Source organism: Vicia villosa, linkage group LG7 (assembly GCF_029867415.1).
Source record: "Vicia villosa cultivar HV-30 ecotype Madison, WI linkage group LG7, Vvil1.0, whole genome shotgun sequence".
Taxonomy (NCBI): Eukaryota; Viridiplantae; Streptophyta; class Magnoliopsida; order Fabales; family Fabaceae; genus Vicia; species Vicia villosa.
In genome coordinates this window covers 55,591,003-55,602,500 of record NC_081186.1, presented here as the reverse complement: position 1 = coordinate 55,602,500, position 11,498 = coordinate 55,591,003, and positions in this window count along the sequence as shown.

The following is an 11,498-nucleotide window of genomic DNA, read 5'->3' as shown; positions in this document are numbered from 1 at the left end:
TGGTGGAACTTAGGGTTGCAGGCGCATGGAACCAAGAAAACAAGATTTTCATAAAAAATAATGTTGGAGGGAGGGCTCAAACCTGTGACCCTCCACTCCCCACACGCGCCTCTGACCACCCCAGCCAAACTAACCAATTGTTTATTAAATGAACTTATAACAATACATATTAATTTTAGACACGTCAATGGGAACGCGCGCGAAATTTCAAACTGACAAACCAGGGAGTGACAACTCATCATCTTCCCCAAACAGACCTGTAATTTCTGCAAATTTAGCTACGATTTAGCTAGGGTTTACTTCATAGCAAACCAACCTGAAAAAATAGCGAATAGCATATGCACATATATAAATATTTCGCGACCATATAAATCTCCTCGTCCAAGGGTCACGAATTCAGTTATACCCCTAATTCCTCCTAATTTTACCCCTATCAAAAAGCCCCAATTCTAAACTCAAGAACCCTAGTTCGGCCAACAATGGTAATTCACGTTTTAATCACTTAAACTTCAATTGATCAACCTAGAAACGATCACATCATCAAAACAAAACACAATATGCAATCACAACATGATGACATCGCATGAATCATGACAATCGAGCCCAAGTTTGGAGACACTTACCGTGGCCTTAATGGAGGTTATCTGGGGGTGTTGATGCAGCGCGATGATCCCAACACCTTCAGAATCTTTCAAGGAACGTTTTGCACTCCTTAAATCTCCTTGCAATTGCTTAATTCTCAAAAACTGAATCTGAATTTCTTGATGAATCTTTGAGTTCTTGCAATGCGCTTCTGATCAGAATTCTCCACCCTTATTCGTGTGGCCTCCATTCTCTACTTATAGAGAATGCATTAGGTTAATAAAATAGTCCAGAACCTCCTTTGAATCCAATCTTGCAACTTTGAGAAATTTGATTTAAAATTTGATTGGAAACTTTCTAATTTTGTCCAAATCTTCTATTAATCCCTTCCCAATCAATACACCACGAAAATATATTGCAATTTTGTCATAAATGTGATTGCAATTGGTCAATGTGAATCTTTTAACACAATATTTGATTTTTTCTTTAATTATATCATTTTAAATCATTTTTAAATGAAATAAAAATCATATAAAATCCAATAAAAGGCTAAAATTTGTGGCACATGGTTTGGATAACATAGGTAGCTTGTGGACCAAGATTAAGTCTTAAGAAGATAGGCCCATTTGCAAAAAATTCCAATTTGAACCTCTTTTATTCCACATTTTACCTCCAAAATTACCCAACTTTGACAAGGCATATCTCTCTCAATGTTTAAGCTATGAAGGAGTTCTAGGACTTTTTGGAAACCCCAAGAGGTCCTCTATAAGCCACTTTTGAACATATTTTTCATTTGGAGATTTTATCTTGATGATATGCCCTTTGACAAAAACTTGTCTTTAGTTGACTTTTGAAAATGACCTTTAATCTTTTGTGTCATATCTCTCAAATGAAGCATTTCTGGCCTTGGCTTGTGAGAGACAAAGTTGTAGAGAATCCAATTTCCTTCCAAATAGGCTTTGAGTGAGGAATTTCTGATGTTCCATGTGAAAGTTATGGTCAGTAAAAGTTGAGTTGACTTTCTCCTAAAGAAACCCTAATTTGAACCTTTTTGCATTTGTTCATTTCTGAGTTTTTATTGATGAATCATGATCAACCTTTGATCAAATGATGGATATAGTCTTCCACACTTGATGTTGACCAAAAGTTAGAGGTTTTGACTGTGCTTTGACCATAGTTGACTTTTAGGCCAAACCAGTTGACTGTGGATCATCTGAGCTTTTGAATGAGTAATCTTTGGAATTGGGCTTTGACTTTTGACATGGAGGTTCTTGAGACATAATGGACCATGGAGAACTTCATTGGAGGCCTTATTTTGTTAATTTCTTCAGGGAGATATCAAACCCTAGTTTTAGGATATTCTTGCTTATGAGAATGTATTGATGATACTCTTGAGCTTTTGAACCATTATGACTGAAATATGGAAGGCAAATTTTAGGGTATGACATGGTGCAACACGATATAGGATGAAAATCTCCCATGGTACAAGCTTTCTCATGCTTAGGGATAAGAGTAACAAGAGTTCTGTTGAAACGGCCATCTAGCTTGCCATTTTCAAAGAACTCCCTCATCGTATCCATCACATCATTTCTAATCACCTGCCAAAACACTCTAAAAAATTTAGATTCGTACCCATCGACACCAGGGGCAGTGAGAATACCAATAATCTTAACAACATCCAACACTTCTTTCTCAATGATAGGACTCACTAGCATTTTCCTTTGCTCATTGTTGAGTTGTTGACCTTTCTTCAGAGAAACAATGTCCACACCTTGAAGGTTACAGTCAGCAGTACCCATAAGCTTCTTATAGAATTCTACAATCTCCTTTTCTATTTCCTATTGCGTGTCACAGCTTGCGCCATTATCTTTGAAAAGCTTTCCAATACATTTCTTCTTTTGTTTACTCTTTAAAGTTGCATAGAAATAATTACTGTTACTATCACCTTTCCTGATCCAATCAACTTTTTCTTGTTGCCTCAACACCTGTTCCTCCATGTCGTTAAGGTTAAGTAACTCCTCAGAGCAATTTTTTTCCTACATAATAAGATTCAGATTCATGTTATCCAGACTCAAAAGATGCTGCAAAGCTTGAAGCTAATTTCTCTTGTGCTCCATCTAGCCTTTCAAATTCATGAAAGGTTTGTGGAGAGACCTAATCACATGATTCAATCTCATAAGCTTATTCCACATTATATGACTAAGATCACCTTTAATGTGCTTCTACCAGCTAACCTGAACTGCCTCATGATAGCCATTCACTTCAGTCACAACATTGATGAACTTGAAACCACCCTTAGTTTTGTAGTTTTGCATTTCCTCCCTGATACATATGAGTGCATGGTCAGAGACCCTTGGTTCCATGTTATACACCACTTTATCACCATTGTTCTAAATCCACTCCAAGTTTCCAATCACCCTATAAATACAGGAATATATTGCTCCCTCAGAGTGCTCGTTATACCAAGTATACTTATCACCCTTGCTCTCTAATTCAAACAGGCCAATATTCACCATCATGTCCCTAAGGTCACAGAATTCTGCCTCCTTTACCTCTCTCCCACCAATTCTATCTTGATAGTCCAAAAAATTATTAAAATCACCCAAGACAATCCAAGACCCTTGCTGGTTCTTACCAATGTTCTCAATATCTTGCCAAAGTTTCTTCCTATGGTCATTCCTGTTAGACGCATACACTGTTGTAATCCATTGAGTAAAGCTACCATCCAGCTTAAACATACCACAATGGATCAATTGGTCAGTCCTCTGCACCACTCTAACACTAACATTGCTGTCTTGCCACATAAACAAAATTCTACCATTAGTATGGTTATTATAATTGTCATGAACATTCCAATTAGCTCCAATATTCTCCATACACTTATTCATATTTTGTTGTTTCATTCTAGTTTCTAAAAGGATAGCAATCAAAGGGTGTATCTTCAAGATACAGGAGCCAATCTCTTTTTGTTTAGCTACTTTATTAAGCCCCCTTACATTCCACGAAATTATCATGTATCCCCTAAGGGATTCTCCTCAGAGTCGTTTCAAACTCCTAAGGTGCTAAAACCATTGTTCCTAAATATGTGCTTCAAACTATGTACCTGGTTTCTTCATGTCTCTTTGCTACCCTTCAGAACAACAGTCCATATTCCTTCCTTTTCACTATTAGCTTCTTGATTCACAGGAATCATTTGCTTGTCTAGAACTATGTCAGCTTTTTCCTCCTTGCTAGATTCACCCTGTTCCTGAACAATTTTTTGCTGCCACATTTTCACTGTAGGTTTTTCTCCCTCATGCACACATGCCCAACCTTTTGGCAAGATTCACAAAACTTTGGCCTCCATTCATATTCAACCTTCTTATTCCTCTCTTCCCCTTCAAAGTTGATCACTATTTTATCATGAAGCTTCTGAGTCACATCTACTTCCACAAGGATCCTAGCATAGGAAACTATGAGCTTCTCACCTGTGCACTCATCTGTATACATGGGGTACCAATCACACTACCAAACTTCCCTAAGCTACCCTCGCCCCACATCTCGACAAGAAGATTGGGGAATTTCACCCACATTGGAATTGAACGCAACATGTCCCTTTCCATAGAGAAATTGGGACGCCATTCTACAAGCATCATCGATATATTACGAATTGAGTAAGGACCTTTCGTCATTGCATCTTCGCTATGTTTCATAGTCTTGAACTTCAGAATGAAATATCCTTCTTTGTGGTAAAACATATCCGGTAACTGCACGAAATTCCACTCCTTACCCATGAAATTCTTCATTGTACTCATGCTCAAATCCCCTCCAATCACGTAAATTATCACCGCGGTCTCCCAGAAACGAATTTCACTTTCAACATCCGCTACTTTGAGTTCAACAATCGGTTTGCCATCTATAATCTTCGGAGCCATGAACTTCAATGCTTCCCCATTCGCAGTTTGCTGATTCTCCTTATTCACATCTACCCACAATTTAGCATCACCTTGCTTGCCATGATTTTCCTTCTCACCTCCATCCTCCTTATAAGGGTTTAGAATATCCTCTACTTTCAAACTTGGAGTCGCTTCCTTTCTCCGCTTCTCTCCCTCGCCTTTCTCAACCTCTCTTTCAGCTTCACTTTCCTCAACAATCTCAGGACCATCTACCATTTGCTCGACAATCATTGCATTCGCTGGTGACAGAGTGACCTTTTTCGGTGATTGACCCCGTTTTCGTGTCGCTAAACCTCTCTTCATTTCTCTCTGTACCAAAAAACAAAACAAAAAAAACAAAAAAAAAGATAATGATGATGATGATCACACTATTCTCAAACTGAGGTGGAAACTCAGGGTCAAAAATTGGGGTACAACAGGTACAATCATATTTAAAATATTTGATGATCGTGAACTTCTTATTCCTAATGTGAGGTATGTTCTGTAACACCACAAATCTACCCCGCAATTTAATGGGAAAATCAGAGTACAAAAGTTCCAAAACAAACATCATATTTGAGGCGTCACATATATCAACTTAAACAAATCTCATGCAAGCTCATATATAAATATACATAATACTTATAATGGAGGAATCCTACTTCATTAAACATCAAACTCAAATAGTTCATAATATCGCAACGGAATTCAAATAGCATCATAATCCAAATCTTGACATCTATGTTAATCATGGCAAATCAACAAATCCAACATGTCTCAATCAAAGAGAACAACAACAAAATTCGACAAGATATAACAACATAAAACATGCAACATCCCCTGAGTGCTACATATCATAGCATACACACACCGACTCGGGCTATAAGGTAAACGGCTACACCTCATCGTTACCTGAACATTACCAACAAAGGGTAACACACAAACAAAAGGGGTGAGATATCAAACAGTATAAAGGAATATATGATAATATTCAAAGCAAGGGAAAGATCATACATATATCACCACTTCCCATCACTTAACATCCTACAACAACTATCATCACTAAACAACTTACAAGACGACGACAATGTCAATATTCAATTATGACAACAAACTAAATTCACAATTATGATATCAATGCATCACAATAACATTTCATCATCACATCACAACAGACATCTCATCATCTCAATAATTCAAACACAATTCAATGCAATTTAAATGCAATTCAAATGCGACTCGACTTATGAAAATGCACGCGGTACCAATTGGAGTAAAACTCCAATCGTCTTAAAGTTTGCCATTGGGCACAATGTCGCTATTTTCCATTAAGGCCGTCGTGTTTACCCTAGTTTTCAGGCCGTCGTGTTTGCCATAATTTTTAGGCTATGCAATGGATGCGACTCAAATGATGCACATCCACAATTACAACATAAACAGTACATCTCATTAACCACCAAACATCATCAATTAATGTCGAAATCCAACAACAACAACAAAATCATCACCAACCATGGTAATACATCTCTTCGCTATCACGTCGCTATGTTGTATCATCATTAGACAAAACTTCAACTCACAACAACAAAGTCACAAAACCAAACGATACAATTCAAGAAAGGATTCTAAAAGGTTTCCAAAGGTTTTTCAAGTCATAAACATAAAAAAAATAAATTAGAGCTTCACGGAGGTTCGAACGACACTTAAAAAGAAGTTACAGATCAAAAGATACATCAATTCAAGTTTCCAATTACAGACCATGCTACGCGCCCGTAAGCTCGTACGCACGCTAAGTTTGAATGTTCGGCGCTAAGCCCCTTCGTACCCGTGCGATGCGCACTACGCTCTGCCAAGAAGGTTTGCGTCAATTCAACAACGCGCTAGGCGTGTTACACCGCGCTACGCGCCCTGTGCGTTTTCTGTAGAATTTTCTCTGCGATGACAGCAAACCCATTATCCCCATTTTCAACCCAAAATCATTTCCAACTCAGTTTCCATCACGAATTTCATGCTTGTAACACATATATAACACATAGAGTCAATGATAAACATCAAATCATAACACATAAAGTAATTTCATGGATTCTCTTAACATCTCAAAGTTAGGGTTTCACCATCATTCACATTCACACATTGATTCATAAGTTATTCACATACCCATTCACAATCTTGCACAAAATCATCATCTTAAGGTAGATTTTCACATCATTGATGGATTAACATATCAATTTCATCCCAATTTACAATACACATTCATGGATACTAGACATAGAATCAAAACCCCACCCTAAACATCATCATACAATCCCTTATCATGAAATAATCCCACCCTTACCTTAGGTTTTGGATTGAAGACAACTCTAGCTTCAATCTTGGATTCTCCTCCTCTCTTCAGTATTCTCTTCTATTGGTGCTTTTATTGGCTGATTGGCATCTATGTTTGGCTAAAACATAATAGCAGCAAAATGTAATACAATGTATAAGTCTTGCATTTATAAAGGATCAAAACAGGTACAAGCAAGATGTTATATGGAATGTCATGACAACAACTCATTACACCGCGTCTGCAGAACTGGAATGAAGATTCGGTCTGATACTCAACAGATACAGAATATTCGTGGAATGTTTTGTAATCCAATATGGCGCAAATTTAAAGATCAAAAGAATCAAGTCAGAATATTGAAGAATCAGATCAGAAGATTGAAGATTCAGCAGTTTCTAATTTAGGAGATAAATTAGGAAACTTATGTTGCGATTTGTAAGCCCAAGTCCAATTGGGAATAGGTTATAAATAGAAACCTTTGTAACCTAGTTTGATATCGAAAAAAAAATATAGAAAACCTTGTTTAGAAAAGATGTAGTCTTTAGGGTTTCTATAGGTAGACCACCCAGACTGTGGGATGGCTGCCTTGTCCTTATTGAAACCTGTAGGTAAGAGAAGTGATATTTCTCACTCGAAACCTGTAGGTAAGAGTTAAGTATTGAGTTCTTGATCGAAGCTGTGAAGCAAGATCAAGTTATTGTTAATTGTGTAAATAGTTGTTGCAGGGTTGTAACAGTTAGGTATCACTAGGGACTGAGCATAGGTTCTCTTGTCTTGGATGGATATCTGAGATAAAGGTTGCATTGGGTAGTGACTAGGTAAACCAGAGGTTGTTTATATGTAAACCAGAGGTTGTTTACATAAAATGGTACTACTGATAGTGAAATATTCTTCCTGGCTTGGTAGCCCCCAGAGTAGGTAGTTTAAACTGAACTGGGTGAACAATTAATTGTGTTATTTATCTTCTGCACTGTGTTGTTTGTTCAGTCATGAATGTTGTGATATCGTGTATAACATCAGTTTCAGATTTGGTAGTTGGTCCTTTACAGAACCAATAAAGTTTACAATCTGGTTATGTTGACTGAACATATATGATCCTAGTACTCATGGACTCCTTCTTAGGGGCAATTTAAAAATGGGGATCTTTATGTCCTGCCTTTGCTAAGTTAATAACAGATCAGATTTCTTGACATCGTAAGTGACATCCTGAGTCTGTCATACCAGAATTTCAATTGGTATCAGAGCAGGCATCCTGTCTGTTTCTGGATGAGATCCATGAGGGATACTTTCTGGTTGTGCCGAAGGTAGAAGAATGTTTGATTAAGGAGTGTTCATATTGTATGGTCCCTTGAAGTGGAGGATGGACCTATATGTGGAGGATTAGACCAACCTGACCAGAGCTATTGATGCTGGAACAAAAAGAGCTAAATCCAAAGACTTCATGCGGGATTGAAGAATCTGAATTGAACTAATTCAACTGGTATCTATGGACAGAGAAGAAATGCATCAAAACCTTCATGCGGGAGTGAAGACATTGATAAGGTAACCTCTGAACCTATGTGAGTTTATCAGGTCTGGATGTTGGTTAGGTATAGTCTGTTGCTTGATGCAGAAGCAAGCATTCTGCAAGGTTGAGTTGCAGTCAATCCTTAGTTGTCATGCTTACAACTAATATCTAGAGTAATCATTGTGTGAATTCTGTTGAAGTATGACTATTTTCCGCTGCATAGTCTCTATGCAACCCCTATTGTACAAGAAAGATTCTAGGGTTATTTATATTCAACAGAATGTATGGCAGAATCTCACAGCTATAATTAAAGTGTCAAAGATACTTGAGTAATCTCTCAAGTCCACTCATAATGGCATGGTTTATTAGAGCTGATGAATGTCAACTGATCAATGATATTCATAATCATCTAAAAATGTGAACTTGAAAAATTTCAAGGCTGGAGTGTTCCCAGAAGAAGGAACAGATGTCCTACCGGATGTTAGGACATTAAGAACTGGTGTGCAGCTACCAGCTGAAGAACAAATGTTCTGGTGCTAAACTAATATAGTGTGAAAACATTAGTTTGGAACTTATTCTTGGTCTGGAAGAGGAGACATCTGGCTATAAGTTGATCAGGACACGATTAACATGTGCTTCCACTCCAATTCTGTTAGAAGTAAAAAGCCCAGTACCAAAGAAAACTCATAAAGGTATTCTTTTTTTATCCTTTATGTTTAAATCAAGATGAGCTTACATATGGTATTTTCCTCTGATTAATGGAACCAAATATGTTTACTTTCATTCATAACCATAGAGCAATTGTTGGAGCTGAATATTGTGTCTCAACCACAGTGAAATATGGTCAAGAATGTTTACCGCCCTAGTAGTTATCCAGAAAGGGTAGTGTTGTTTGGAATCAAGGAAGTCAGATGGCTCAGAAGAATCTGACTAATTCAGTGTTATGCTATACCTAAGTCTGTTCCAGAAACCTAAATGAGGGAATCTCCTTTATAGGTACAGACTATGGCATCCATCATCTCAAAATCAGAATGAGAGTCTGAAGAAAAGCTTATTGAGATGCTGGATATTATATTCCTTGATTGTCTGGATGTTGCTGATAATTGCACTATTTTGTTTCTACCCCAAGTGCTATGAATTAGATGTTAGAGATGTTAACCAAGAACCATGAAGGATGATGTCAAGTCAGATGTTACAACATCATCTCAAGATCTTCAGTTTCTGTGTATTGTGTTTGCCAAGAGAAGAGAGTACAAATGTGAAGAGGTAATGAGTAAGAATGACCTAGTGTGAGTAGAAAATTCTAACTGAATAACTGGTGAGTACTTTGACGGGAGACTTAGTACTTATTGGGTGTAGAACCTGGATGCAAGACTGAGAAGAAGAAACCAGTTAGGATGAACTAGTGTGAGTAGTAAATCTTACTGAGTAACTAATAAGTAATTTGATGGGAGACTTAGTACCTATTAGTTGAGAAGTCCTTCTAGTTCTGTATTCAAGGACTAGTGTGAACCAAAAGTTCGTGTTCACTACTATCTTCACAGATTACGGAAGTGTGGCAAGAGTATCTAGTGAAGCATACTGACTTTGTTAAATATCTTGATGGGAGCTGGATATTTATAATGTCTATATGAAAAGCTCAGATGTATATGCTGAAGATTGATTTATGGTTATACAATCATAGTTTCTTCTACTTCAAGTTGCAGAGTGTGGCAATCTGAATCTTGTGTAGCAAGTAGACTGAGGTTTCTAAACTTGGAAACTGTGGCAAATTCCAAATGAAGGTAACTTCAAGGACGAACATCAAAGATGTCCTAAATTTGTAAATCTCAGGGGGAGTAAGAAAGTACGAAGATCAGCAAAGACAATGTTATTTTGCTTCCAATCAAATGGAAAGTCTTTCAAAGACTAATCTTTAAGCCAGAAAAACAATGTCATGCAAGATGTCAGAACATAAGTCAAGTCATGTTTATTCTTAAAGACCAGCAATGAATATTCTTTGCATTATCATCTGAAGACATGTATTGATGGTGTGTATCACTTGTTCTGAATCAGTGCATGTTCCAACTTATGCACAAGTCCACCTGGTGCAGATCCTCTTCAAATAACATCTCTTGAACATGACTCTGGTTAAAGTCCAGGTGTGTTATTTTTTGGTCAGGTTTCTAGAGTCGTTTCCGTTTTGTTTAAGTCTTCTTTGAGTCTCTCATGTTCTTCTTTCGAATATGAGGAAAGTCTAGAGTTTAGGTTATGATTGTCAATTTGTGACAAACATAGGGTTTAAGGGTAGTGTTCAGACATTGTTAAATCTGAGGTCATTCTTTACACTTTTTTTGTAAAGAGTAGAGTCTTGTTTCGTGTCGTGAACATAAATTGTTTCTTGTGTTCTAAGTCATTCTATAAAGACGTGTTATCTCTATGGATAGTCGAAGTTTGGTTGAGTTTGAGTATCAGAGGAACTTATGTCTTGGATGATGTAAACATCACAATGTGCTATTATCCTGGAAGAATGTCTAGGAATATGCATGCGAAGTTTCAAAAAGCAACATTATTGTCTATAGTGGCAGTTCAGACGTAATGTGGATTAGAATGGGCAGATTCTGATCTGGATGTTGGTAATGTGTTCTGGAAATACATAATTACTCTCATAATGAAGACTTCACTTCGTGAATGTGACAATGAAGACAAAATTTCTATGATCTGATCAACAGAGTTGAAGATAAGGAGGATTCTCCAGTTTCAAGATAAAAGGCTTATTAATCTTGTCAAGAAGGATCTCAAATTTTCATAAGCAGAACATGATCCGATATAAACATGGTAAGGTTATGCTCAACAAAATACAAAAAAATGGCAGTTTCTATGTTGAGAATGTGGCAACCTCTCTGTGTGCATCTAGTATCATGAGGTCATCAGTTGATCATTTATGGAGGAGTTAAGTTGGTAGACAAGGGTCTGTTGCAGAAAGAGATATGAACCTTGTGGAATATACTAATGTCAATCACAATGTTATAACATCTTATTTCTGGTGTGAGTATCTATTTTAAAGGAGCAACATTGCTATAGTGAGTGTGTTCAGCAGGTTAGTTGAACAGAGGGTGAGGCTCTTGAAGATATGAAGATGCGTCATATGTTTTCCATTCATCATTACAAGGTTTTCCTTGAAGAAGCTCAG